Source organism: Zalophus californianus, chromosome 3, assembly GCF_009762305.2.
Source record: "Zalophus californianus isolate mZalCal1 chromosome 3, mZalCal1.pri.v2, whole genome shotgun sequence".
Lineage (NCBI taxonomy): Eukaryota > Metazoa > Chordata > Mammalia > Carnivora > Otariidae > Zalophus > Zalophus californianus.
The window spans coordinates 100,993,359-101,020,608 of NC_045597.1; the positions used below are offsets into that span (position 1 = coordinate 100,993,359).

Here is a 27,250-nt window from a genome sequence, read left to right on the forward strand (position 1 = left end):
TTAACCACCCAGGTGCCCCAGGATTGGAATTCTTTTCAGTGGATTGTCAAATATTTAAGAAGCGTCGGTTTTGTGTAAGTTTCTGGGTCTAAGATTCTGGCTCCTCAGAGATACAGAAAACTCTGACACGCCCTGCTCTTGAGGGGCTGGCATTCTGTTTTTGAGTGTTACCACACAATGGAGGGAGCCAGCCCTTCAGGTCTGGGAAAGTGTCCTGGAGTCGATGTTTGTGTTATGGAAGGGTAAGTGCATGGATGTGTTGGGGGCAGGGAGAAAAGAGACCAGTTGGCTTGAGCAAAGCAGTCCTTCCTGATTTTGGAGGGCCTAAGAGGCCAGGGTTTGATCTTCGAGATGGTGGCCTAAAGCCGCCTTGTTGAAATGGAAAGGCTTGGTGTGGGGGGTGTTTCTGAGGTTCATCTGGCAGGTTGTCAGGAATGGATTGCGGGGGAGGGGGTTGAGGCTGGAGAAAGGCCCACCAGGTTACAGAGTTATTGTTGTGAGCCACTGAGCAGGAAAGGGTGAATGTTGGAAGTTTCATTAGGGTTCGTGATTCAGTGGGCTCTGGTCCTTCAGCGAAGGTGAGTAATGCCCGGATGACAGGCAGGAATGGGCCTTACTGGTGTGACTGAGGTGGGAGCCCAGAGGAGAGAGGAACATTTATCCAGCATTAGATGACTTTCCTAGGCTCTGAGAGAGGAACGTGTGAGTTTATCTCCTCTTCCCTCCACAGGGATGAATTGATTTGTATTTTTATTAGAAAACTCTCTACCTTGATTTCCCGTCCTAGTTCAACGGAGTTCCCATTCATTACTTTATTGTTGTGGTGAGGGAGGTCCAGGTCCACCCTGTATACTGTCTTGAGCCTGGGACTGTCAAGGGGAGTTACCTGAAGGAGTTGGCATTTAGATTTGGGTCCATCACTTTATAACCCATGTTGGCGGCCATGAAGACTGGCTTGTCTTAGGCATAATGCCCAGACAGCAGCGAGGTTGGAGGAGGAAAGCAACGAAGAACTGATGAAGGGAAGAAATGCTATGTGCTGCGCACTTGTAGGTTGTAGAGATCAGAGGTCAGATCAGCGACCTTGATGTTTATCACTCTGGGTGTTGTACCCCAGGCTGTTCCAATTTAATAGTAACCAATAGTATATTTCAGGATCTCTGCCTAGGTTGGAGCTTCGAAAGTTTTTAATTCCTGGAGAGCTTTGAGGTAATTCCTTCCAGGTCAGGTGTCACTGAAGGGACAGAGGCTTTCTCTCCTAGTCTGGTGTCAGACTGTCATTGTCACCAAAGGCTTGTCTCATTTGCTGATGATCCAATTTTTAGTGAAACAGTTGGGTGAGAGTGATTTGAGAAGTGGTTTCCTTGCATTGATTTCTTTAATAATTAGAAACAAGAGCCCAAATCTGGGGACTGTGTCTTGCCAAGGAGGAACAGCAGAGATTAACTTCCCAAGGAGAGAGTGCTTTGGTGAGGCCGTGCCTCAGGGACACCGCTGTGTAGGTGACCACGCATGTGTCTGCAGTTATTGCTGAGTCTGTCCTCACCTACAGTTGCATAGGGTGGTCATTCCCGAACGGAAGGGCTGATGATGATTGTTTCTTCTCCTTTGTGTCCCCTTTCTGTTCTCCGAGGTCAGTCCACTTGCTTTATTTATAAGTTTACCGAATGACGTAACTTGTCAAAGGAATGTCATTCCTTCAAGGATGTGATCTGAAGACACGTAGGTATGACCGCAGTTAGTCTGATGGCACCCCTAGTGAGTTCTGTGGGGAAGAGGCTCTCTCCTCCTGCACAGTTTTGGTAGGATATTAGATGAAAAGATGCTGTCCTGAGAGATCTCTGCACCAGCACCACCCAGCAGTACATATGCCATGATGGAGATGTTCTGTGTTAGTAGCATCCAGTAGACTAGCCACTAGCCACATGTGGATATCAGGCACCTGCAATGTGGCTAGTATGTCTGAGGAACTGAATTTTTTATTTTATTTGGTTGTAATTGATTTCAGTTGAGCCATATGTAGTAAGTGGCTCCCATACTGGGCAGCACTGATGGAGAGAGTGGCCAGAGATGACAGATTGCTGCATTAGGGCTTGGATATAGGTCTCAGTTGGGCAGGCTTGTTTGTGAGGGGCGGGTTAAGACACAGCGTACTCTAGTGCACTTTAGACTGTCAAATGGATAGCATGGAATTGTGACATTGTCTTTAAATACTGGGATGCAAACAAGAATTGGGTCAGTTGGAGCTGGAGTAGGCAGGGAAGTTTCTTGGAGGAAGACGGCACGTCTGTAGCTTTCAGGTCTTCTGGAATAATGTCTAGGCAACCATAAATGTTCTATTTACTCTTGCTTTAGGGAAGCAGTGCGCTATGGAAGACTCCAGGCTTGGGAGCTTGACAGATCTGTGTGAGGATGGGGGTCGCTTATGCAAGCTAGGTAGTTTTCTGAACCTCAGTTTCTTCACCTGCAAACCGTGTAATTATACCTCAAAGAGTTATTGTTACGTTAGATAACTTGTACAAACTGCCTGGTGTCTTGGTACATAGCAGGCTCTCAATTAATGTAGGCATCACTATCAGAAATAGGATTAGCACATATGTGCATACTGAAACTGCATGTCAAGCCTGCGTTTATGCTCCTTTATATCCTCTGAAGAAGAAGACCTGTCTGTTCTGTACTTATTGAGCTAGGAGTCCTGAGATTGTTGCAGAGAGTCTAGAAAAGACAAGGATAAGAGGCCAACTAATACACAGAAGGACCCCTGGAAAATGGAGAATTGTAGTGTGATAAATCAGTTTATGTCTTCAGTCAGTGGTAAGGGCACAGGTTGATCGGTGCATGGTGCAGTCTTCAGAGCTCCAGCTTTTACTCCTGCCCCCCCACCCCCCACGCTCCTGGAAGGGTATTCATTGGAGTTTACAGCTTAAACACTTTGCGTTTCTGGGCATTTATTTGCATGGCACCTTGGACGCATCCTGGAGACAATCCCATTATCATTTCCTTATCTGCGTCCTCTGTTTACTTGAACATAAGGTTGATTGAGTATCTTACAAGAACTGAACATTGTCTTCCAGACATCATTAATCTCACCTTCCTTATCCAGCCTGTGTGAAATTAATCAAAAAGGAAAGGGAAATTAATAATTTGCCAGTATTATTCATCAGGAGACCTCACAGCAAGTATGAAATTAACTTCTCCAAATTAATACACACATCAACAAATTAAAGGTATGGAAAAGGGTTATTTATTATTTAGGAAATGCTCCTTAATGCTTCCTGCTTTGATAATTAGTTAGATGATGGGTAGTGTCTGGTGATAAGACTGTTGAGTATTGTGAGGTTACCTTAGGACCATAGAATGCATTAAATCAACCTCCACCCCTCCCCCTCCCCCATATTTCACTTAGATAAATGAGATACAACCAGATGGCTAATGCATACTTGTTTCCTGTCAATTGGAAAAGGTGTGCCCAGACACTTGCAGTTTTGATCTCTATTTACAATAAGCTAAATTTGATCCTGGGTTCTGTGTTTCCTTGTTATGACATGTGGTATGATCAGTTTCAAAGGGTACGTTGTTGTGAACACATTATGGGAAAGAATGGAGTGTTGTAATTATAACTCTCTATTACAGCTTTTGCTGAGGTTGATAAAGGACAAGCTTTTCTTCCTGAATTGTTCCTGTAATTACATCAGAAATAACATGCAGCAGTCACCTTCCATTAGGGGTGGGAAAGAAGGATTCTTACTATTTAAGCAATCACATAAGGTGCTGCATGAATCATCATCAACCTCGTCGTGAGGAATTAAAAATAAAAGGAACAGCTGACATCATCCTATAGCAGGTTTGATGGATCTGAGAAATGCCAGATAGTTTAAGGAAAAGAGCTGTCCTTAGTGATGCCCCAGTCCACGTGTTAATAGCCTATTGGCAGTTGTTCTCAAACTTGAGCTAGCATCCGAATCTCCTGGGCCGCAGCCTAGAGTTTGTGATTCAGGAAGGGTGTGGTGAGGTCTGAGATTGTGCATTCCCAGCTTCACAGATGATGTTGATACTGCTGGTTTGAGACTGCATGTTGAGAACCATTAGGCTAAGGGACAGAAACAGGTGTAACTTGGGGGAAGGTTCAAGAAACTGAACTCTTAAGATTAATTCCCCAGTGTCTGTTAAAATAATCTTGATGAATATACAAATTAGTCTTTGGGGTGGTGTGCAAGCTTTGTCAAGGGCATCTGCTCTTTGTGACATTGTGAGTGAACATGAACAAGAGGTGCAAACATAAATGAGTGGTCTCCTGTCTCTCCTGGCCCATAAAATCTTGGATAAACTTGGATGGATACCAATGTCTTGAGAATTCAATTTAGTGATAAATTCTCAAGTTGCAAGGTTGTAATTTTTTTTCTTGTCAATCAAACACACTTTACGTGGGGACCATCTGTAGGAGAACAGTCGCTTTAGCTAAGGGTATTCCAAGTCCCAAGCCACTGAATCGTTGTCATTTTCACACCTGCCTGGCAAAGTAGCTGTTCGCAAGATGAAAATACACATCACGTGTTACCAGTGGCTGTGGCTCTAGGCTTCTGGCTGGCTCTAGAATGGCCTTTTATTCTGTTAACTTACTATCCTATTCTAGCCATAGCAACCACAGCAGTGAGAATCACCAGTGTTTATGGAGGGCTCACTGCCTCTCCGAGGTGGTGGCTGTGCTTCTGGCTGAATCCCACCGCTGTTCTCGGAAGGAGGCACCGAGGCACAAGAAGATGGGGACTGGGACAGCCCCTGGGTTGTCCTCACACAGCTTGTGAGAGTTGGACTTCTCTATTTGAGTCCAGGCAGCGTGAGCAAGGTGGGGCAGATTGAGATTTGACTCTCTTTTGGGGCACTTTCAATGGCAGTGTGATGAGAGGCCTTGCTGAAATGGAAAGATGCTAGAAAGTTTTGAAGTATGTTGCAACCAAATGTATTTAAGGTTGTATAAGTTCTGAGGTCGAGGATCATTCTATATCTTTGTAACGGGGCAGAATTTCACTATGTGATGAATTGAGCTGCTCTGCTCCACATAAGATGAAAACCATCTGAGGCCAGTATTGCAATTATGGGTTTGTTGTTTTTTCCTATGTGACTCTGTTATTTGATAAGGGAAGATTGAATGACTTAAAGCTTATAAACATGTTCATGATTTGTTTCTCGCATGCACCAGTGGGTGGTCTTAATCATTTGAAATTATTTTTGTAAGCATGAAGATACTTTGAGCTGAGCTCTACACTCCCTTCCAACTATTTTCTCACAGGAGTAAGTCTACCGGACAGCTTTGGTGCTGTCCACGAGCCGCTTTGCTTTACTAGGTTCTGGAAAATGAGAAAGGGGAAGACTGCTTTGAGCTATATGTCCATGGTTGTTTTGGCATCAAGATTCCGAGATTCTCTGTTTGGAAAGACATGGTCCATAGGGAATAGGAAGGTGAAAAACTTGAGTGTAAATTTGAGAAGGGGATCAGTCTGACAGCTTCTGGGGCAGAAGGGCATAAGGAATGAGGAGGTGTGAGACCCCTGGGTCTGAAATTGGCCACCATTGTCCTCTGTCATTGGATCCAGAGGAGGTACTGCAGAGGTGGTCCTTGAACATGTGAGGTAAGAAACTCCAATGCAGATTCCTCATAGAATGCCACCCTAGGGTGCAGAGCTGGTCAAGTAGGGTATTTTGCTTGTGGGCCATTTATAATATCTTTTCTCCAAAATAACAAGAGAAAGGGCTAAAATGTTGGTTGAAAATGGGATTCCAGTTTTTCCTACCTACTTTTTCACCAACTGTCCCCTATGATTGCTGCCTTATTCTTTGTAGATTGAATATTGAACTCCCGTGATGCTTTACAAATGCTTTCATAGTTTAGGTGTAATTAAGAGAGGAAAGAGAAGCAAAGCTCAAGAAGAGTGTGAGGGAGCCTGTTAATCTCCAGGAAATAAACTTTTGGGTGAAATCTTGGCGAAAGCTGTGGAGTGGTGCTGTTTTGAAAATGAGGAAGGAGAAAGGAATTCCTTCAGTGTTTTCTTGATCTAGAGACCTGGCTAGAAGTGGTTATAAATTTTCATTAATGGTATATATTTGGCTCCGCAGGAAATGATATTTAGGATGAGTTGAACATTAAAGCTTTCCTGAGGATAGACGCTAATGGCCTTTTGGTTTCATGGTGACCATGAATTTTGCTAATGATAGAGCCAAGGGTAATGCAGTAGTTCTCATATGACTCAGGGAGTAGTTATCTGATGCTTCAGGGGAAATCAAGATTGAGTTCTTATTTAATAGGAGTATCATTGAAGAAAACACTGAGATTTGAAAACGTTGGGGGAGGTAAAGTTGAACTTTCTTGGATGTGGGGGTGGGGAGGAGGACGTATCCAGAACGTTTTTTGAATCTTACAGTCTAACTGCTTGATCCCAGCGCTCACTCGATCCCCAGCACTCACTTGGAGAATTGTCGGGCAACGCACCACTTGAGATGTTGATGAAAACATACAATAAAGAGTAAAATCACTGAAAGTCAGCCTGTGTCATTTAGGTCTGAGGCACATGGGTATTCCTTTTGTTAGCCCACACCAGTATACGTGAATGAAGGGATTTTGATACTGACCAAAATGCTTAGGATTGTTTTTTTTTTTTTTTTTAAGATTTTCTTTCTTTATTAGAAAGAGAGCGAGTGAGCACGAGTGGGGGCAGGTACAGAGGGAGAGGGAGAAGCAGACTCCCCGCTGGCCAGGGAGCCCCGATGCGGGACTCTATCCCCAGACCCTAGGATCATGACCTGAGCCGAAGGCAGACACTCAGCCGAGTGAGCGACCCAGGTGCCCTGTTTTCTTAAAATATATCTTGACAGGACTTGCTGGAGTTAGCGGCTTTTTCTGTGTCACAGTATTGCGTTTCCAGAAACCATTCCTTCACCTCAGAGCTGTGTCCAAAGGGAGGCTGGTATAAAGAGGGGGCCATGTGGTCATTGGCATTGACGGTGTTCTTTCTAACCTCCCGTCCTTCTTGAGTAAACATCTGTGAGGCAGGACTGCTGGATGTGGTTGGTGGGTTGGGAAGGACTGCAGGTGGAGTCTGCTCTCCCCAGTTGCCCCAGGGCACGGCTCTCTGGTACTGCTCAGATTGTTGACACCCACACAGATGTTCATGCTGCGAAGGGTGGTTGTATGCTGTAGACCGTATAAAGAGGGAACTGGCTTGTTTTGATTTAAAAAAAATAACAGAACTCCAACATTTTCTAGCAGAACATGGTGCATGCTCTACTATTAGGTCCTTCAGTGGTCAGAGCAGTTGGTTAGCCTTAAGAACACTTTTGGGCAGTCAGCTTAGAGATGGGTCTGTGCAACATGTTTGTTATTTTTTCCTCCCTCCTTTCCCCTTCTCTCCTTCCCTCCCTCCCTCCCTCCTGAACTCTTTCTGTTTTATAATTCTCTGCTGATAAATTCCAGGAGTATCAGAAACATGCTGAAGATACCTATTAAAGGACATGTTCCCCTCTTTTTTTTTTATAAAGGAGTATTATAGAAGGAAAATACTAGCTTTATCAGAAGCACATAGTAGATCTGTTTCTAAGTACTTTTCACTCTTCTTATTTAATTTTATTCTTCAAGGTGAAGTTGCCACAAGTAATCTGTTACATTTGAATGAACAGGCTTGTAATTCAATTGGGTTTATCTCCTATTGCAAATTCCTTAGTTTTTTGTGATAGAGCTGTTTTTAAAATTGTGTGTATACATATACTTGGAACTGTATGTGTATATTAATGCAGTCTGGTCTGGAAAGCATTAGAATTGGTAAAAGCTTGGGTTTAATGCCTCCTGAGACTTGGAACAAAGAACAGTTTTCTGCAGAAGCTCCATCTTTGCCAAATGTAGCCTTATTCCTGCTAAACTAATAATGGATGGATTTGGACCTTAACACATGAGATAATACAATTTTTTTTTTTTTTAAGGTAAATGCCTTTGGGTGTTGAAGTTGATAGGGCCTCCCAGCTAGCTGTTTTTAAGTTATTTCTTTTTGGGAGACTATGTTGAAAGGCAGTTGGGTTGCAAAATGGGAGAAGCAAAGTCCACAGAAGATCTTTGTCAGCCTGTTTGCAATAGATCAAGTTGTTAAAGAGGAGAAACTTGAAAATGTCTTTGTCCTTGTGATTTCAGGAGTGATTACTGTTCTAAAGTGGACATCGGAGGAGGATCCATTAGGCCATGTAAGTACTGAAGTAAGCAGATATCCATGTGGCTTAGCACAGACCCAGGATATTTGCCCTTGGGAGGGAGAAGATCCAGTAGCTGAGTCAGATGTTAACATTTGGAAGTGTCTAAATAAAGACCCCTAGTCCCAAAGGGCTGAGAGGTGACTCTCCCAGTGCCACTCCAATCCTCAGGGGACATCTCCGGCTCTCTGCTGAAGGCCTGGTGGAGTTTAATCTCTTGGGATAATTCGGCAAGGATATTTTATCTGTCTAGAATTAGTAAAGTGACTGGAGCAGAAGGCCATTTATTGCTATATTCAGTCATGATCAAACATGACTTTATTTAGCGTGATACCCTTCCATAGAATGTCTGGTTCCTTCAGAGCAGCCCAACCCAAATCCGACACAGAGGATCATCATGTGAATATAAGTAAAACCAATGAACTGAAGAGTGTGATTTCTAAAGACCACACAATCTCTGAACTGGGTATTAAGGAACTCAAGAAGTACACTTTCCTAAGTCCTCAGTTATGAACGTATTGTATGGAGGAAAAAATTTGCTAAGTGCTTCCATATTTGAACCATCTGAATAGTCTGTAGCACTTAAAATCACTGCCCAGGCTACCCTTGAGAGTTACCTTGGTAAATGAGTTGTCAACTAGGAGCAGAATATCCAGATTTCACAGCCTCCTGGGATTTGGGTGTCAAGGTTATAGGGCTAACAGAATGGAACTTTAAACATTCCTAATTCCTATTTCTTTTATGTATGTCGGTCTTTGAGCAAACTTTGTAATAACATTACAGGAAAAAAATACGGGGTGGGGGGACCCTACCCCAGCACCTCACAAGCAGACAAATGTCTGATATAAATAAAAGCCTTAATGTTAGAGCTAGAAAATCATGTGACCATGTGACTTTTGTCAGTGGCTTCTGTCTAGCTGTCACCTTGAGAGTTTGTCCTGCTGGGAGAAACCAGAGAAACAAGAAGTGTCTCCTTCAGAACCGCAAAGGGATTTTGAATTCTGAGGACGTGGGATTTTGTCTAAGATGGAACAGGCGTATTTAATCCATCCCCCCCCCCCCCCCCACTGTATATCACTTAATTGGAATGGGACTTCATTTCAGGGACTGCACCAACAGAACTGTGTATCTTCAGGAGTCTGTTTTGGCAGTTAGTTCACTGTTGACAGATAGGGCAAGTTCATGCACTGCCCACTAAGATTTGCCAAGCACGGCAGCTGGGGGTAGCAGGCTGACATCGCGGAGACCTGGAGCTGGGTCTGTGGTCCCTGATACCCAGCCGCCGTGGCTTACGCTATGGGAAGGATCAGTATCTTTCTTTCTGCCTTTCCTTGGGCTGTGATTTTTTTTTTTTTTTTAATGTCTGTGTCTGCCCCTGCCTCCTGCTCTCAACTCTGCACTGTGTGGGGTTGACAGCTTTCCTGGAGCAGGCAGACGCGTTGGCATCATGTGGCACTCCTGGGCTATGTCTATCTGCCACCAAATATGTTGTCACCTTCCCTCTTGAGCTTGCCATATCTAGCTGCCTTTGCAGGGGCCTCTTGGCTCCTTTGGGAATGACTACTGAAGGAGCAGCTGTCTGTCAGCCTCCTCCAGAGCCGTCAAATTGGGCTATTGTCAACCTGTTGTTGGAGGAGTTCCCAACACAGCTGACTTGGCTGTCACTGACATTTATAACTTGAAAGCCATATCACAGACGAGTTTGCTTTCCTGATAATCTCTTAACTAGCCTTCAGAACCTGCAGCATGTGGCCTTCATACACTGGGGCAACCCCCAGGAGTGCGGAAATAGTTGGGTCTTCCTGGAGGGAGGGGAAGCAGGTCACCATTCTCCCTGCAGCATCTCCTTTCTGACTTAAGTAGGAGGAACTGGACCTGCCTTTGTGCCTAGGTTTTGTGTGACCGTAGGAGTCCATTTAGGTCAGGATAATTGGCTCCTAAAGACAAATGACTCTTGAACTCTGATTACCACAGAGCCTGTGATCAGAGAGGAATATTGATGTCAGAAAAGGTTTCTTGAAGGAGTTGGTAGATCCCATTTCTGGTTTTTTTTTTTTTTTTTTTTTTTTTTTTACACCCTAATTTTTCAAAGAACCAGTTTCTAACTTTGATTTCTTGAGACATGACCAGAAGAGAAAGATGCAGTGTTGGTGGTAAAAATAAAACCAGAGCCACACCAGTCAATCTCGTGAACACATATAGCCAGAGAAAGCCCAGAGTGGAATCAGGATGGCTTTTACTTCTTGTGGGTCTATTTAGAGTGTAAATTCCTTGAGGGTTAGGACTGGCCTTCTTGGTCTTCATACCACCAGTAGCTAGCGCAGAACCTGGCTCGTGGCCCCACGGTGAGCTGAGTAGATGAGTGTAAAGAAGGAAAGATTTTATGTAGAAAATGTTGTTTCTTTTTTTTTTTTTTTTTATCCCAGTAGTACGGACATTGAAATATGTTAATCATCAATTCTAGATTATGGGATTTAAAGTTAATGATGTTTTCCTGTTGGCATCAAAGATGAGTCATCTTGGAAGAGGCAGGGGTTTCGATGGCAGGCCCGAGATGTGATAAAAATGAAATGCCTTCACTGCCTGGGCTCAGATTTCTTTCTGTGGTTCCTAGGACGGTTGTCATGTTTTAGGAAATGTCAGTCCCTGACCTTGGCTGCGTGCTGCGCAGCTGAGTCCCATGCGTAGTTTGCTAGCTCGCCTGGAGTGGGGCAGGAACGGGCTCTTGTGCCAGCTTGATGGGCTGTAGGCTTTGGGAAGATGGTTAACGGAGGAATGTGTGTCACCTGCCCGGCCCTTTGCCTGTGGTGCACATGGGCATCTCATTCCTCTTTCTCCGAACCTGGCAGGTGCCCCAGAGCCTGAAGGACTGCACGTGGGGTAGCCACTGCACGGTACCGATGAACGGACATGGCGGACGAAACCCTGCTTCCCTCCTGGCCCGAGGGAAGGGGGAGGGGGGCTGCGGGGACAGAGGGCAGGGCTGTGGCCAGTCACGTGTCTCGTCACCAGGTCCCACGTGGCGGAGCAGAGCCCTTGTCTTCACAAGACATGCCTGGCTTTGACTGAATCTAATCAGAATTCCCGGTTCGTGGCAAGAGGTTTCCATACGACAGCATGTATATTTTCTCTGATTTTACTTGGAAAAAAATGAAATGGTGAAATATTTCAAGTATCCAGAGAAGTGCAGAGACTTAACTAAAATGCTCACTCATGTACCCTTCCCCATCCCCATATCTCACGGGTCCCTTTCTGATGCTGCTGCTGACACCTGTCTTTATTAACTGAAAGATGCTTATGTTGAAGTTACCGTACTTCTGTCCCTGGAAATTTTTAAAAATGGGGTCTGCCTGGAACCTAGACCTACATAGAGCCCCAGCGTACCCACACTCTGAGGACGGTTGGTGCTCCCTGGATCTCCCCTTACCTGTGGTTTCCTGTTCATTCTGTCGTTCTGTCTTGGCCATCCTTGCCATCGATCTGTTTTTCTCTCCATTCAGTTTCAAGGAGATGCTTATGTGCTTATTTTATTTATTTATTTATTTAAAAGATGTTATGTATCTGAGAGAGCACATGAGCAGGAAGGGCAGAGGGAGGAGCAGACACCCTGCTGAGCGGCGAGCCTGACGTGGGGCTCCATCCCAGGACCCCGAGATCATGACCTGAGCCGAAGGCAGACACTTAAACAACTGAGCCAGCCAGGTGCCCCAAGATGCGTATGGGTTTAAATCCCTCTCTGCAGCTAGTTCAGGACTCCCCTGTAATGGGCAATTCCGTTAGTCCTGCTCAGCACAGCTAATGCTTTCTCCACATCCTGTGCCCTTCCCGTGACGAAGGCTGGGTTGCACTTCATCAGACTTGGTGTCGCACGCAGAGGACTCACTCTCATAAGAGCCTCTCATTTCTCCCCAAGCCGGTATGCGGTTTCTCTGTGTATGTCGACCTCCCTAGAGGTGGGAGGCGAAGGCCATTTTATTTTGCCTTTCCGACTTAGAGTGATGGATGGACGCTCCGGGCAGGCTGAGGCCCTCCCTCGGGTTAATTAACATGGGCAAGGCCCACTGGCAGGTTTTTAGTCATATATTCTCTTGCCGTGGCCATTTTCCGGGACTGGAGTCCTGTGTTGTTTTAGCTGTGTTGATGGATGACTGACCGCTTAACTCTTCATTTTGATGTGAACCTCATGATGGCTTACAGGAGTCCATGGAGGTCGCTCGCGCATCAGAGAGGTTGGTGGGGAGTTTGCCACCATGCGGCTAATGAGACATCACCTCGAGGTGGTGGGGGTGGGGGGTTGCTGGGTAGGAGGACGGAGGGGAGCCCAGGCAAGGCAGGAGGGACTGGGGGAGGCGGGGGAGGGACCTTGGGAATTTGGCTAAAGAGTTTGGGGATTCTGGGTGAATGGGGGAATAGAACGATTTTTTAAACTTCCAAACCATCATGGATTGGCACGACACAAATAAATGACTAGGAAGTGAAAAGAAAAAACCAAAAAACAAAAAACAACCAAGGAGGTCCAGAATACAAACCTTCAATTTTATTAGTGGATTCAAAGACAAAATTACCCTGTCACATTACCATAAAAGTTTCCAAAACACTTAACCCTCAAGTTGGGTACTTATGCCCATAGATGAAACACTTCTTGGACTGGCCCTGCTCTGTGGACTGCCCTCCCTCCCTCCCCCTCCGCTTGGAGCAGCACTTATTTAGGAGATGTGGGTCTTTGCTAGGTGCCTTTTTTTTTTTTTTTTTTAAGATTTGTTTGTTTATTTGAGAGAGTGTGTGGGGAGGGGCAAAGGGAGAGGGAGAATCTCCAGCAGACTCCCCGCTGAGCGCAGAGCCTGATGTGGGGCTTGGTTCCACCACCCCGAGATCATGACCAGAGCCGAAATCAAGAGTCTGACGCCCCACCAACTGAGCCACCCAGGCGCCCCAGCTCTGTGCCTTTTATGCTGTGAGGCCCACCCTGACCTACCTTTATCTTGTTTTTTTCTGCTTTATAAAGTAAAAGTTGGTTTGCACAGCACTGTTCTCCCTGATAGGAAATGAGGGATCAGGAACAGATGCTTGTTCCTGAGTGTCCCATCCAAATGGGTTTCCTTTCAGAGATCTTTCTAGAAGGGACATGATGGGGATTATTTCCTATACCCCCTAGGCCACCTTAAATAGATGTCCGACCAGCTCATTCGAAAGGTGTGTGTCCTGCATTTGTGACCTTCTGTACAAGTGGATCTCTCTGCATGTGTGTGGGTCTGTGTGTGCAGTCAGGTGGCACCCAGTGTAAGTTTTCTCTGGGCGATAGTTTGAGCCTGGTGGGGGTGGTATAGAGCAATGATCCCTTTTATGAAGTCCTTTACTGACCAAGGCCAACTAGGTCCTGACTTTGAAGCCAGGCCCTCCACGGTTTACCCTGCAGTGGTGTCTGGCAGAGCCCGTGGAATGGGGGGGCCAGGTACAGGAGCCCGCCTGGGAGGAGGTTTCAGCCAGGCCTGGCAGTGTTTAGTCCCTTGCCATTTGTGTTCCATTGTCTCAAACTCTGTCACTTGGCCGCACCTATCCAGAAAACGTAGTCTAGCTGTGTGTCCCGGTGGGGAAGGGGATGTGGGTTCAGTGAGGCGCGAGCATCGTCCATAGCCTCCCTGACTCCTGATTTTCTGATTCACTTACCCGAATCGTTTTGCTATTACATTCTTTTATCCACATGAACTCTTTTATTCCTCTTTTATGCCTGCTTGTGATGATGGCCAGGCGTTACAGTTTTATGCACTGGGGTGAGAAACAATGGGAAGAAAAGAGAATGGAAGTTCCCCTCAGTTCATGGGTAGTGATTACACAGGCTGCTGTCAGCAGCTGGGAATGGCCAGTGCTGACTACAAAAGAATATTGGCTATGTGCCATAGGCCGCATTTGGATTTTTTTTTTTTAAATCCAGGTATTTATGAGTTGAGAGTAATGCTTAGTCTTTAAAAAGTAAATAGCACTTAAGCAGAAGGAAACCATGGGGGCAGGGGGCAGCCAGTGGCCCATGTTGAAAGGTGGCCGAGGTAATGTAATTTGATAAAAAGCAGGAGTAGCTCTAGTATTTTCATAAGTGCACGGTTTGTTGTTGCTGTTGTTGTTCCCAGCAGCAGCGAATTAAAAACACACCAAACCCCCCGGACACCTTTATTTGTTTCCAATACAGGGAAGCCAGTGAGTCAGAATAAGAGAGGTAAGATGGTGGGAGGGATGGGTGAATGTGCGCCAGGGAGGGTCTTGGCAGAGTCGCGGGGCATAGCATCCTTCTGGAGCCTGTGTGTGCTAGAGTGACCAGGAGAGCTGGATGAGGCCTTTTGCAGAGAACCCGCTATGGAAAAGTGAGCATGTAGGGGGTGGCAGAGCGGAGCTACCAAGAAGAATATGTGTCCATCCAGAGATCTGCAGCCACAGGAAGATGTCCACCCCCCTCAGGGCTGCAGCAGGGTGGGAGTTGGTGGTGGTGTCACAAAGGTCATGGGGACCCCTGGGCAGAGATGCATCTGTGCAGGAGACGCTGCTGTGCAGAGACTCCGGCTTCCTCCCTGTGCCTGCCCTCCCAGCTTCTGCTGGCCCTTCCCCGAGGCTGACCCTACATGGAAACCAGATGGCCAGCAGGTTTGGGAGATGTGATTTCCTATGATACGTCTCAGGAAGGGCGGGGCATGCAGAGAATGCATTTGAGAGCAGAAGGGTAGATAGTTGGCCCAGGGAGTGTAACCTCTCTGTGGAAAGGAAGGAGACTCAGTAGAAGGACAATGAATAAAGCAAGAGATCGCGTTAGGAAAGAAATGTGGAGTTTTGGTTACTTTCCTCCATGCCATATTCTCTCCCCTGTGTTTCTCTACTACCACCTGTGTTCCTTTTCATCATTTTCTTAAATGCTTTTCACACCACATGCTATTTTCTGGACCTTTTTGACTCCTCAGTGAAAGCTAACATCTATTGAATGCTCACTGTGTGCCAAGATGGCAGAGTTCTAAGTGCTTGATCTGTCTGAATTCATTGACTTATCAAAGCAGCTCTGAGGCAGGTAGTCCTCATTATGTGAGGATTCTGTATTTGAATATTTGGCTACTTGTTAAAATGTGTTTGCAACAACAAAACCAATAGTTGCTGTGCTTTTGTGGCCATTCACAGACACGGGCAGAGTGCAGGGAAACATGAGTGGCCTAATGCATGTTCCCAGCCGAGATTGAACATGGCAGTGCCCTGCCTTCTTGTTTCTCATGCTGTAGATGACTGTTCTCTTTGTGGTCTAATTAACGCCCCTTTTGGGGGCCTCTTTGAACTTTCCTTGGGTGATTTTCTGGTTTAAAATGGCCCCTGAGCACAGTGTTAGAGTGCTGTTTGGCATTCCGAAGTGCGGGAAGGCAGTGATGTGCCTGATGGAGAATATGCATGTGTCAGGTAAGCGTCTTCAAGCATAAGTTAGACTACCACTGGCTGTGAGGTCAAGGTTAATGAGTCAACTGTCTATGTGAAAGAAGGTGTCTCAAAACAGAAACACCTAAAACACGATTAGGAATTGATCCGTTGACAGAAATGTTGTAACCAGAGCCTCACAGGAACCTAACGGTGTGTTTCCCCTGGGAACACTGGTTCAGCATTCCTGAAATCAGTGTTCCCTGTGACTTTATAGAACATGACTATGGCAGATAATGACCTTCGACTGTACTACTGTCATCCCCAGTTTGTAGACAGACTGAGGTGCGTAGAACTGAAGAAAGTTGCCCAGGTGTCACCTGGTAGGATCGGAGCCCAGGCAGCCCTGCCCATCACTCTTCACCTCTGCTCAACTGGCTTTTACATCTGGATACTCTTACCCTTTTGAATCTGCTGTTGATGCTGGTGAAACGAACACCAGGGCTACTTTCAGTGATCAAACTCCTGTGGTAAAGCCAAGGGTTATCTCTCGTTGGGGATCATGGTACGTATAACCCTGCAATAAAGGTTATAACGTTTGACGTCTGTATAAAAACTTTCATGTATTTCATAGGCGTTTGTTCTTGGAAGCACCGTGAAGTGCACATCACCCCTCCATCTCATAAATAAAACCTGGTGTGTGGGGAAGGCTGTGGTTTGGTCAGGACCCCAGGGTGAGAGAGAGTTGTAGGACAGAGACTCCAACCCGTTTCCTGGCTTTAGACCCCTCATTCTTTTTGCAGTATTGACCAGGGCTCTCAGCGAGGCCCTGGGGATGGGATGCTCACATTTCCACTGAGACTCGGCTTTGCTGCTTTGATTCTGCTTTGTTCTGGAGAAACCACAGAAAGTTAGAATTGTGTGTAAAATAAGTGATTCCAAGGAGGGACCAGAAACGGTCTTCACTTCTTTAAAATGACCGTTTATTTCCATGTATATAGAAAGTCTTTCCTGACCAGAATGACCTTTCTGGGAAGATGTTGATTTTTTTTTTCTGTTCTTTAGGGAACTACTGGAAAATAAATAAAAAATAAAGGAAAACTAATTTGAGGGGGCTGCTGGCATTTCCTCAGTGGTATACTTGCCTAGACATTGTTCATGCTTTGTCTCTTTAGTTTTCTAGATGTATTTAAAGTTGTGTTTGGATAAGAAATAGATGTACTTGTTAAGAGTTAAAAGGATAGGGGCGCCTGGGTGGCTCAGTCGGGTTCAGCATCTGCCTTCGGTTCAGGTCAGGATCCCGGGGTCCTGGGATCGAGCCCCAAGTTGGGCTCCCAGCTCAGTGGGGGGTCTGCTTCTCCCTCTCCCTCTGCCACTCCTCCTGCGTGTGCTTTCTCTCTGTCAAGTGAATAAACAAAATCTTAAAAAAAAAAAGTTAAAAGGATGTAAAAAAAATACAAAGTGCCCCTTCCCTGGGGCAAACACTGTGCCCGATTCTTGTGTACTTTCCCAGAGGTGTTCTAAGCTCTGAGGTGGCCCAGTGATTCTCAGCTGGTGGTGAGCCAGGGACATTGGCACGCATCGGGGGAGGCTGGGGGAGTGTTACTGGCCCTGTGGTGGGTAGAGCCCCAGGGTGCTGATAAATGCCATACAATGCACAGGACAGCGCAACAGCATAGTGTTTGGCCCAAATAGTCAATGGTGCTGAGGTATGAAAACCTTTCCCCACCCTCATTATAAACTGTGAGGGCTGTCTTAATGTGGGAAAGACAAATGCTTTTGTGTTTGAACTTCGATGTTCAGGCTTTTGTTTACCTGGTTTCCTAGCGCTGCAGTGGGCATGGTCCTCTCCAGTTGTGGCTACAGGGGGTGTATCAGCTCTAGAGACCCAAAGCAAGGAAACTGACTTCAGCCGGTCTGCTCTGCTTTTTGTTGTTGTTGTCACAATGTGTGAGCCATTCTAAACAAAGCCCCTGATACAATACTTCCTGGGAAAAACTCTTGTTGGTCTAAGTTCTAAATACTGCTGTGAATAATGCTGTATAGCAATGTTAATAGATATATTTATATATACACACCGGGTTAGTATACACTTGTACCTGCCATTTCATAAACATGGTATTCTACATGGAAATTAATCTAGAGAATTTCCCGTCTGCCGTTGACCCTGACGCACATGGACTGAGCTGTACAGGTGGCTGGGAGAGTCCGCTCTTAACAGTTCAGGATTGTTGGTGTTTGCTCTGGGGGCGCTTTGTGCCTCCAACCCTTGTGGTACAACATATTCCTTTGTTTCCACAGAGCTTGCCAATAAACTTTAGCACAGTTGGGGACAAAAAAATGGACCTGAAGGTTCTTCAATGCTGTCACTCTTTGTGACCATTTGGAACTTTTACGTGTGATTAAAGTTTAAAACCGTGAAAGACAGAACTCCTAAATTTAGCTGAATTTTAGAAGTCACTTTAAAAACTCGCATTTAACGGAAAGGTTGTCGGGCCACCTGGATGGCTCAGTCGGTTAAGCATCCGACTCTTGATTTCGGCTCAGGTCTTGGTCTCTGGGTCATGAAAGTCTGCTTAAGATTCTTTCTCTCCCTCTCCCTCTGTTCCTTCCCTCTGCTGCACACGTTCGCTCTCTTAAAAAAAAAGTTGCTTAAAAACTAAATGACTCAAGAATATGACGATCATTGATTATTGCATGCACATCACTGGAAATAATTTCCTTATATGGAAGAGGGACTATTAGGTAGCGATCTGCCCTGAGTGTCCCCTATGGTAGGTACGCCACTGTTGGGATGGCTGAGATCTTTAAGAAGAACAAATGAAAGGGAATGGAAGTAGGCCTAGGAAAGCATGTAGTTGTTGCTGTCGATCTGGTTTCTGTCCATGCAATATCAGTGGTCTTCGGAATGCCACACAGGATTGAAATTCTGACCTCTTAGGGTCCTCACAGAAGTAGACAAATCTTACCCTCCACCCTGATGTTTTAAAACTTGGTTGATTTATACATAAAGAACAGTGTACACATTGCTAGTGTGCAGATTGATGACTTGTCACAGCCCAAGGTGGCTTTGTCAAGGTACCCAGATCAAGAAACAAAATGTGAACAATAACTGGAACCCCCCTGGTGCCCCCGTTTTAGCTGAGATTTCCGTTCACCCCCATCCCCAGCGTCACCACTGGCCTGACTTCTAACAGCACAGATCAGTTGTGCTGTTTTTGGATGTTACATAAATGGAATTCATTATACGGTACATAAAGAGAAGACTAATTTTAACCCGTCTCTCTCGATTTTGATGGTGACTGGAGACATTTGAAATATTCCAAAATGTGGCACTTAAACATCTTGGTAAATGTGAGTGGTAGATTAACAAAAATTTCCAGTCTAGCTCATGTGTGGCTTCACTCACAGAAGCACTGGCCTTCAGGGTAGGAACATTTAATGTGCTGGCTCCGGTAGTGAAGAACACAACGAACTTAATTATGATGTCACTTGCTGGGCTTTAGAATTTTATGTGGAAGGCAGATAATTGTATGGACATTAAGTTGGAATTTGTGTATTGAAGTAATCCAGTCCATTTGAAGCTAGAGTATTTTATAGGCTTATAGTGTGGTCAATAATTGTTGGATACACTGTATAGAAGCTTATAAGTGGATTTAGATTGGGAGCTATAACATGGCAATGCAATTTTAGCTTCGATGTATTCACGCTACCATTTTCTGAGTAGTAAGTGTGTCTTGTCTATAGAGACAGAATGGATGGGACGTTTAATAGTTGAAGTTTGGACCACAAGGGTCTGAAATTGCCCTCCATGTAAGGGTGGAAAGTCAGTATTCAGTTTGAAGGTCCTTGGGAATGTTGAGCTGTTAAATTAACATAAAATATTATTTAGAAAAAAATAACCTTCTCTGCCACCATCATCCGTGGTGAGAATATGTATTCTCACTGGTTTCTGGATCTGTCAGTGGCTGGCTCATTCACCATGAGCTGTGGCGCCCAATTCGGGAGGTTGGTGTGGTTCCTACTGAGGTGCTATGTGGCAGCAGGCCACGCAAGACATGAAAAGTGTTTGCCACGCAGCTTCTCTTAGTCCCAGCAGAGATGAAAACGAACAGTTCTCGCAAAATTGCTAAGTCAGGGATGTTTGTCTCTGGGAAGCTGCTTTTTGCTCACTTAATTTTTTGGTCTATAAAAAACATCCTCCTCTTTCTTCCCTCCTGAGTGGTTTCTAGCCATCTTCTCAAATTAAAACAGGGAAGAATCCTATGTCTTCTTCTTTGAAACTTCTTTATATCCACTTGCTAAAGCTGTCTGCTGTTGTTTTTGTTTTTGTTTTCATTTTCAAGCCCCTCATGCAGGAGAGGCAGTGCTTGCAAATAAAAGCCAATTCTGGAAGTTCTATCTGAGATGGGAATTGGATCCTGTCACTCCTGGGCTCAAGACCCTCCAAAGTCATTCTTCAGCTGCAGGGGGGCCTTGGGTCCTGCTGTGGCATTCAAGATCCCTGGTCACCTTGTCTTCTGCCCAAGACTGGACTTGGCAGCCCAGCCCCTGCCTCCCCTTGGGTCCCAGGCCTGCAGGGGAATGGTGCCCTCCAGTGTGACTGCTCACTCGTGCCTCTGCTCTTCTCCCTGTCGGGGACCTTGCTCTGCCTTCCTCATCTTATCTTTCAAGGTTCCTTCCTGGGCTTGTTTTTTTCAAAGAAGCCTTCGTTGATCCTCCTAGATAAGATGAGGGGCGTTTCTTCTGTGTTCTTGCGATATACCCCATGTATATCCCATACTCTCTTGTACACGTTTGTATGCTGATGTGTGTCCAGCATCCAGAACAATACCCTGCATGTAGCAGGTGCTCAACAGATTACTTGTGGAACTCACATATGGATTGCACCTTCATGTTCTCATGATGTATCCATGTGTCTGTCTCCCCACGACAGTTTGAGAGCAGGAATTGTACCTATTCATCGTCACGTGCTCTGTGCCTGACAAAGGTACTCAGAAATGTTTGAGGGGAGGACAAGGCCAGGCTGGCCTGTGGGGAGAGCATCGTAGAGGCAAGGGAGAGTTTTCCTTGTTTTACAGTCATCTGTATTAAGTCCAGAGTGTATGGGCAGAACCTCATCCTGTGGCTTTGTAATCAGGTGCACGGGAATCCCAGAATGCTATGGCATAGGAAAGATGCTCTAATACTTCCCACCCCATCCCCACTCCCTTGTTTCCCAAATGGGAATGCCTCTGTGTATGGGAAGGTGTTAATGAAAGTGTTCATCTCCCAGAAAAAGTGCCTGACAGTGATGATGTTGATTCACTTGCTGATTGCCAAATTGCCAATGCAGGAAAATACCAGTAGAAAAGAAAAACTAAAAAAAAAAAAGAAAAAGAAAAAGTAGGGGGCTGGGGGAGGAAAAAGAAAAAAAGGCGGGTGATGTAAAGACAATATTAATCATCCTCTAGAAGAAATACTTGTCATTTTTAACGAAATTAGTGTGCAGCCCAATGAAGGCTGTGTGTGTGGCGCGTCTTATTTCACTTCCTCTTTTTCTTCTTTAAGATTTTATTTATTTACCACAGAGAGAGAGGATGCGTGCATGCACAAGCAGGGGGAGTGGCAGGCAGAGGGAGAAGCAGGCTCCCCACTGAACAAGGACCCCAATGTGGGGCTCGATCCCAGGACCCTGGGATCATGACCTGAGCCGAAAGCAGATGCTTAACCGACTGAGCCACCCAGGCGCCCCTTATTTCATTTCTATAGTAATTTTGGTATGTGGCCCCTAGATCATTATAGAGGTGTCTTTTCATTCCCAGAAAAAGCCATTAAGTGATGGGGTAAAGTTTTCCTATATTTGAGTCTCACTTTCCCCAACCTGCTCAGATCTGTGACCATCACTTCCTTGCCATTGATGCCAGTGGGTATTGAAATGAAGAACTGAGGAAAAAAAAAATTCTACAGGAAAACAGAGAGATGGGACTTTTTAATATTTTCTGCATTCTCCTGAGATGCAGAGGCCTGTGCCCACATGTGCCCTGTCCTGTCATTTGGATTGTTCTGGTTCAGAAGAAGGGGTTCCATGTTGCAGGACTTTCTCTGGTGTCCTGGGAGCTCAAAATGGCAGGGGCTCTCCTGCCCTCACAAGTTTGAGGGCCTCTGGATTACAAACATCAAAAGGACATTCCCTTTCCCAGGCCTCAAGTTGGAAGGCTCTGTTAGTCCCGGTGAGCCTGTCTTCCGTGTTACTACCACTGTCCAGGGAAAAGTTGGCTCTGACTGCTGGGAAGTACTGAAGGCAGCTTTTGGGGTGAGATTCTCACCGGGCAACGGTGAGGTTCTTCTCTCACTCCCTCTCCCTCTTCCCTAGTCTGTGATGAGCTCCCCAATTTCCACTCAGACCTGGTTCCACTAAGGGGGCTGAGTCCACCCCTGCCAGAGCAGAACGCCTTTCAGTTACTGATTCCTCACACTAAGGTGTAGGGACAGACACATTTTTCCCCCCAACAGTGGTTTAAAGTACAAAGCATTGAGGTTTATAAGTGGTGGGCTGAAAGATGGCCAGTCTTGTCTGTCTCCTCTACTAGACTCAGCGAGCCTCTTGACCTAAGTCCTGTTAGGGCTCCTTGGGTTCCCAGGGCCGAGCCCACAGTCATCACCTCAGAGGAGCTCAGTGAGCGGGGGCTGAGTCTGCGTATGGAAGGTGGGCACTGGAGACATTTTCTGCCTCCTTGGAAATTCTGTCTATCCATTGATTCATGGAAAGGATTTGAAATGGCAGCTCCTTACTTCACACTGTGGGTGAATTTCTCAACCAAGAAGTTCTTTGGGGTCTTTTTGTGTAAATGTTTGGTTGTCAAAGAGTTCTATAGGGTGTCCTTGTCCTCTTAGTATCAGAATCACAGGGTAAATTGGAACAGCTCGCTCTGTGGAATGGAAGACATTGCCTCCTGAGCTTGCAGCCAATAAGAACTGATCCAAGATGGGCTGTCTCTGGACAGGTGGCGTAGACAGCTTGGATGCACAGGACTGTGGATGATGAGTTTGACGGCTTCATCAAAGTCATCCACTTCTGCATTTGACATGTATTTATTGAGCTCCTCCTTTGTACCTGGCTCCATTCTAGGCACTGGGGAAACAAAGGTGGACAAAGACAAAGGAAGTAGAGAAATTGGTGAATCATAGGTCAGGTGGAGATGTGGGAGAGGAAGGATCCCATGGGGCAAGAGGTAGAGGGCACACGTTGGGTGCTAGGTTAGATGTGGTGGCCCAGAAGGCTACTTCAGGGAGAGACGTTTGTGCAGAGAGCTGCATGACGACAGAGTCGAGGCAGTGCCCATGACGAAAAGAGCTCCAGGAGGAGGCCATTGCGCCCAGAGGTGCTTGAGGTGGGGACAGACTGGACCCATCATGAAGGTGTGTGCATAGAGTGAAGGGAACAAGGTGCTAAGTCGAGAGGCGAGTAGTGCTGGAACACACAGAACCTTGATGGCCAGGGTACAGAGTGTGAATTTCATTCTGACTCTGATGTATGTATTCTGAGTTTTGAGCGGGGGGCGGGGGGAGAAGGGTGGTGACCTGATCTCATTTGTATTTATACAGGTCATTTGGCTTGTGTGCGGAACTGACTGTAAGGGGCAAGCAAGGGTGCGAGCATAGGGATCAGGTAGGGATGACAGGTGTTGGTGGCATAGACTCAGGAGGGGAGGGAGAGGGTGACACGGGATTGGGTGCCTCAGGTCGGAAAGATCCGGCCCCTCTCTCTTCATCTCCTGCTACCTTTCCCAGCTGATTTTACTCCAGCCATACACATCATCTTGTACTTTCCCTACATCTGCACTTACTGTTTTTGTTTTTGTTTTTTTTTAATGTCACTGATCATTGCCTGGAATTATATATAACACATATGTATGCCCGTGCATATCCGTGCCCACCCTCACTCATTGCTGCTTTGTCTCTCCTGCTGGTGTGTAAGCACCATGCTCTCAGGCAGGGAGGCTTTGTCGTCATTATTGCGGAGGCCTGGTGCCTGAGTGCTGCCCTGCATGCAGCAGAGGCTCAAAATATTTACTGAAGGAGTGCATCAGGTAGAAGGACGACCAGCTGTTGTCTTTACTATATAATTTCCACCAGGAAAATGACCACCATGACTGCCTGAAGTTCAAATTGCAATGCTGAAGATACCAAGAGCATCAGACTGTAATACCAACTTAATAAAAATGAGGAAGTATGCTTAAGAATGTAATTAATAGGAAAAAAAGAGAGGAGAGGGGGTATATGTTGATCATGGAGAGGTTCTGCCCATGGTGGGGGAAATAATGCAAGGGAACAACTTTGAATCTTTTCATCTACTGCAGTGAAATTTGTCAGTGTCATTCACATCTAGTACCCTCTAGCTGTTTGTGTTTTTGTTGGAAGAGACTTTCGGGGAAATAATTCATCTCCCCCAGGGCAACCTGTTTCTCGGTTAGTTTTCCTGAGCTACATTTGAAGCTGGATAATTCTGTCACCAGAATGCACACACTTTGCCCTGAGGAAATCAGCATGTGCCCATTCTAAAGATGGAGAATGGGAGTAAATGGGGATAGAGAAGAACATTGACCCAGGGCCCTTCAGAGGGATGGGGGACCAGCTTTCACGACTGTTCCACTAGGCTTGTGGCTAAGGCGCAGCTTCTCGAGGCAAGGAGCTTCCTTTGAATCCTACCACCTCTACCATGTGACTTTGGGCAAGTTCCTTAACCTCTCTGTGCCTCAGGACCCTCATCTATAAGATGAAAGTAACAACTGTATCTATCCTATGAATTTCCTATGAGGAGTGAGTGAATTAATATACGTAGAAGGTCTTAGAACCATGTCTGGGAAAGCAATTACTCAAAACATTTCAGTTACTATGAAGTGGGGGAAACTTTATAGTCACTAGTAGTTGGCATAAATTTTAGTAGATAAAAGTGATGTCATTTGAAGCTGGGTGTTGAATCCATGTACAGCCCTTGAGTCAACTGGAAATGTGTGTGCGTGCAGGGTTGGGGTGGATACTGACACCAAATGGTGTACTGCAATAAAATTCTAATGCTAACCACCTGGAGTTAGTGCCAGTCCCATAAATTAAAAGGTAAAGTCCCCAACCAGACTGCCTCTACTTCAGATGCCAGCTGCAAGTGGGGTGTCCAGACCCTAACACTTCTAACCAACTGGCTACTAACCTAGGTGTTCCGTGACCCCCTCAGGTTTGATAATTCACTAGAATGACCCACAGAACTTGGGAAAGCACTATACTCAGGACTACAGTTTTAATCTAAAAGATGTACATCAGGACCATTCAAATGAAGAGAGAGGAGGTCTGAGACGATTCCAGATGCTGAGTGTCCATGCCCTTTCCTTTTGGGATTAGGGCGTGTCACCTTCCTGGCACATCAACATATTCACCAACTGGGAGGCTTCACTGAGCTTGAAATCCAGAGTTTTTATTGAGCATTTCATTTTGTGGGCATGATTGAATTCATCCACATGGCCAATGATTTAATCAGTCTGAGCCCCCTCCACTCCCCTTTGGATTGGGCAGGCTCAAAGCCCTGGTGTTCTCTTCACATGGTTGGTCATTCTGGTGATCAATTTCTAGTCCAAGTCTTCTCATCTCTTAGCATAAACTCTGGTGAGATCCAAGGCACTTGTCAAGAACAAAGACACTTCTGTTATTCAGGAAATTCCAAGGATTTAGTATCCCTTTTAGGAACCAGGGACAAAGACCAGTCAAATTCTTTATTGTACAATAGGGGATTATATTTAAGAGAGCAAGACCTAAGATGGTGGCCTAGGAAGGGAACCCAGCTCTTTACTTTGTGTTAACTACCCTAATCCAGTGTCAGGTTGGGCTGATGATGAGGCAGTCGTAACATGTATTAGCTTTGATAGCTCTCGCTTCCCTTTCTTCAGAACAACTTTATTTAGTCTCATAGGGATAAAGCAGTCTTTTGGGGTTTTATAGTGACCCTCTATTAAACAAGTCATAAAGATGGTATTTCTGAATTTGAGTCTTGAAAAAATAAGTCTTTGAAACTATTCTGTGGTGCTGTGTGAATACAGTGAGCTGCTGACTGGCCATAAGTTGTCATTTTGAATCCCAGAAGTATCCTTCTCAATAAGTTCACCCCAAATCTGGGTGGACATGGTGTGCTGGCTTTGGGTGGGCAGTCTTTCTGCATCTGATGTTCTTAACCACGATGACCTGAGCTAAGTTGATGTACAGGCTTGTACTAAGACCTTTTCCTGTGGTTTCCTTGTTATTCTCCATAGTCATTCGTGAATGCTCACCTGAGCATTTTCCCATTTGTTCTTTGATTCCTGTAGCAAATGTGATTTTTATAGGCTATTTGATTTTGTTTTTCCTTTGGTATTCCAGACTATTCACTTATGTGAGCATCGTAAGATAAGTTGATACCTGCAATTAAACACTGAGTGTTTCCGGAGGCTTTTTCATCTTTTATTGAGCATTTGCACCATGCCCCCAACTTCTGTTGAGTAGCATTTCCCAGAAGAGCTTATGAGGATCTGATTAGAGCCCAAGCGGCTGAAGCACCCTAAGTAGATAGAAAGCTCATAGGCAGCCCTTTGCCTTCCAAATCCTTTTTTAAAATTTTTGGTGAAATACATATAACATATAACTATTTTGAAGTGTGCAATTCCGTGGCATGAAGTACATTGAAATTGCTGTGCAACCATCCCCACCGTCCATGTCTTGAACTTTTTCATCTTCCCAGCTGTCACTCTGTACCCGTTAAACAACTCTCTCTTCCTCCCACCCCTGGCCCCTGGCAACCACTGTTCCTTTTCCTGTCCATGACTTTGCCTATTCTAGGTACTTAACACAGGTGAAAGCATACAGTCTTTGTCCTCTTGTGTCTGGCTTCTTTCACTTAGCATGATGTCTTCAAGGTTCATCCATGTTGTAGAATGTGTCAGACTTTTCTTCATTTTGCGGCTGGATAATACTCTGCTGTACGTATGTACCACATTTTGTTTACCCACTGCTCTGTCAGTGGGCACTTGGGTTTCTTTCATCTTGGGTTATTGTGATCATGCTGCTGTGAGCATGGGTGTACGAGTATCTATTCCAGCCATTTCAGTTCTGTGGGATATGCATCTACCAGTGGAATGGCTGGATCCCAAATCATTTTTACACCCGAAAACAAGTAAGCCCGTTCTCTTTTATGCGATTAGTGTGAACAGGCAAAGAGTTCCATGCCAGAGTAATCAGCATGGAATCAACTTTTTGGTGAGTGAGCCAGCGGGAAGTTAAGAGTTGATGTTCAGACTTGGTTTGCTGGATCAGAGGACTGTGTCCATCACTTATAGGTGATGGTGACTTTGGTGGCTTCAGACTCCAGCTCTTCTAGGTCCCAGGTGGACACATCATCGCATCCTCTTGTGCCTCATTTCTGTCATTCCTATGTGGAGTTAATATACTTCAAACATGTAAAATTTTACAACAGTACCCAGTACATAGTAAGTGCCTGGGAAATGTTGTGGTTGTGGTTTTTACTAGCAACAGCCTTTTCTACCTATTCAATAGGCAAATAATTTAATTGGCACCTATCTGATTGGCAAAAAATCGTCCAATTTAAAGGACAGTAAAATACAGATAATAGAAGCTT

At 45.4% G+C, this 27,250-nt stretch overlaps 1 protein-coding gene across 4 annotated transcripts in view; it reads left to right on the forward strand.

The window, feature by feature from the left end:
• Positions 1 to 27,250, forward strand: part of MGAT5 (alpha-1,6-mannosylglycoprotein 6-beta-N-acetylglucosaminyltransferase) — a 326,381-nt gene that overhangs the window by 37,299 nt on the left and 261,832 nt on the right. For 2 of the 4 annotated variants that reach the window (XM_027589390.2, XM_027589391.2), the window contains exon 2: positions 8,177 to 8,226. The exons of the other annotated variants lie outside the window; for them this stretch is intronic. The gene's annotated coding sequence lies outside the window, so the exon portion shown is untranslated. The remainder of the gene's footprint in view (positions 1 to 8,176; positions 8,227 to 27,250) is intronic. 4 annotated transcript variants of the gene reach the window in all.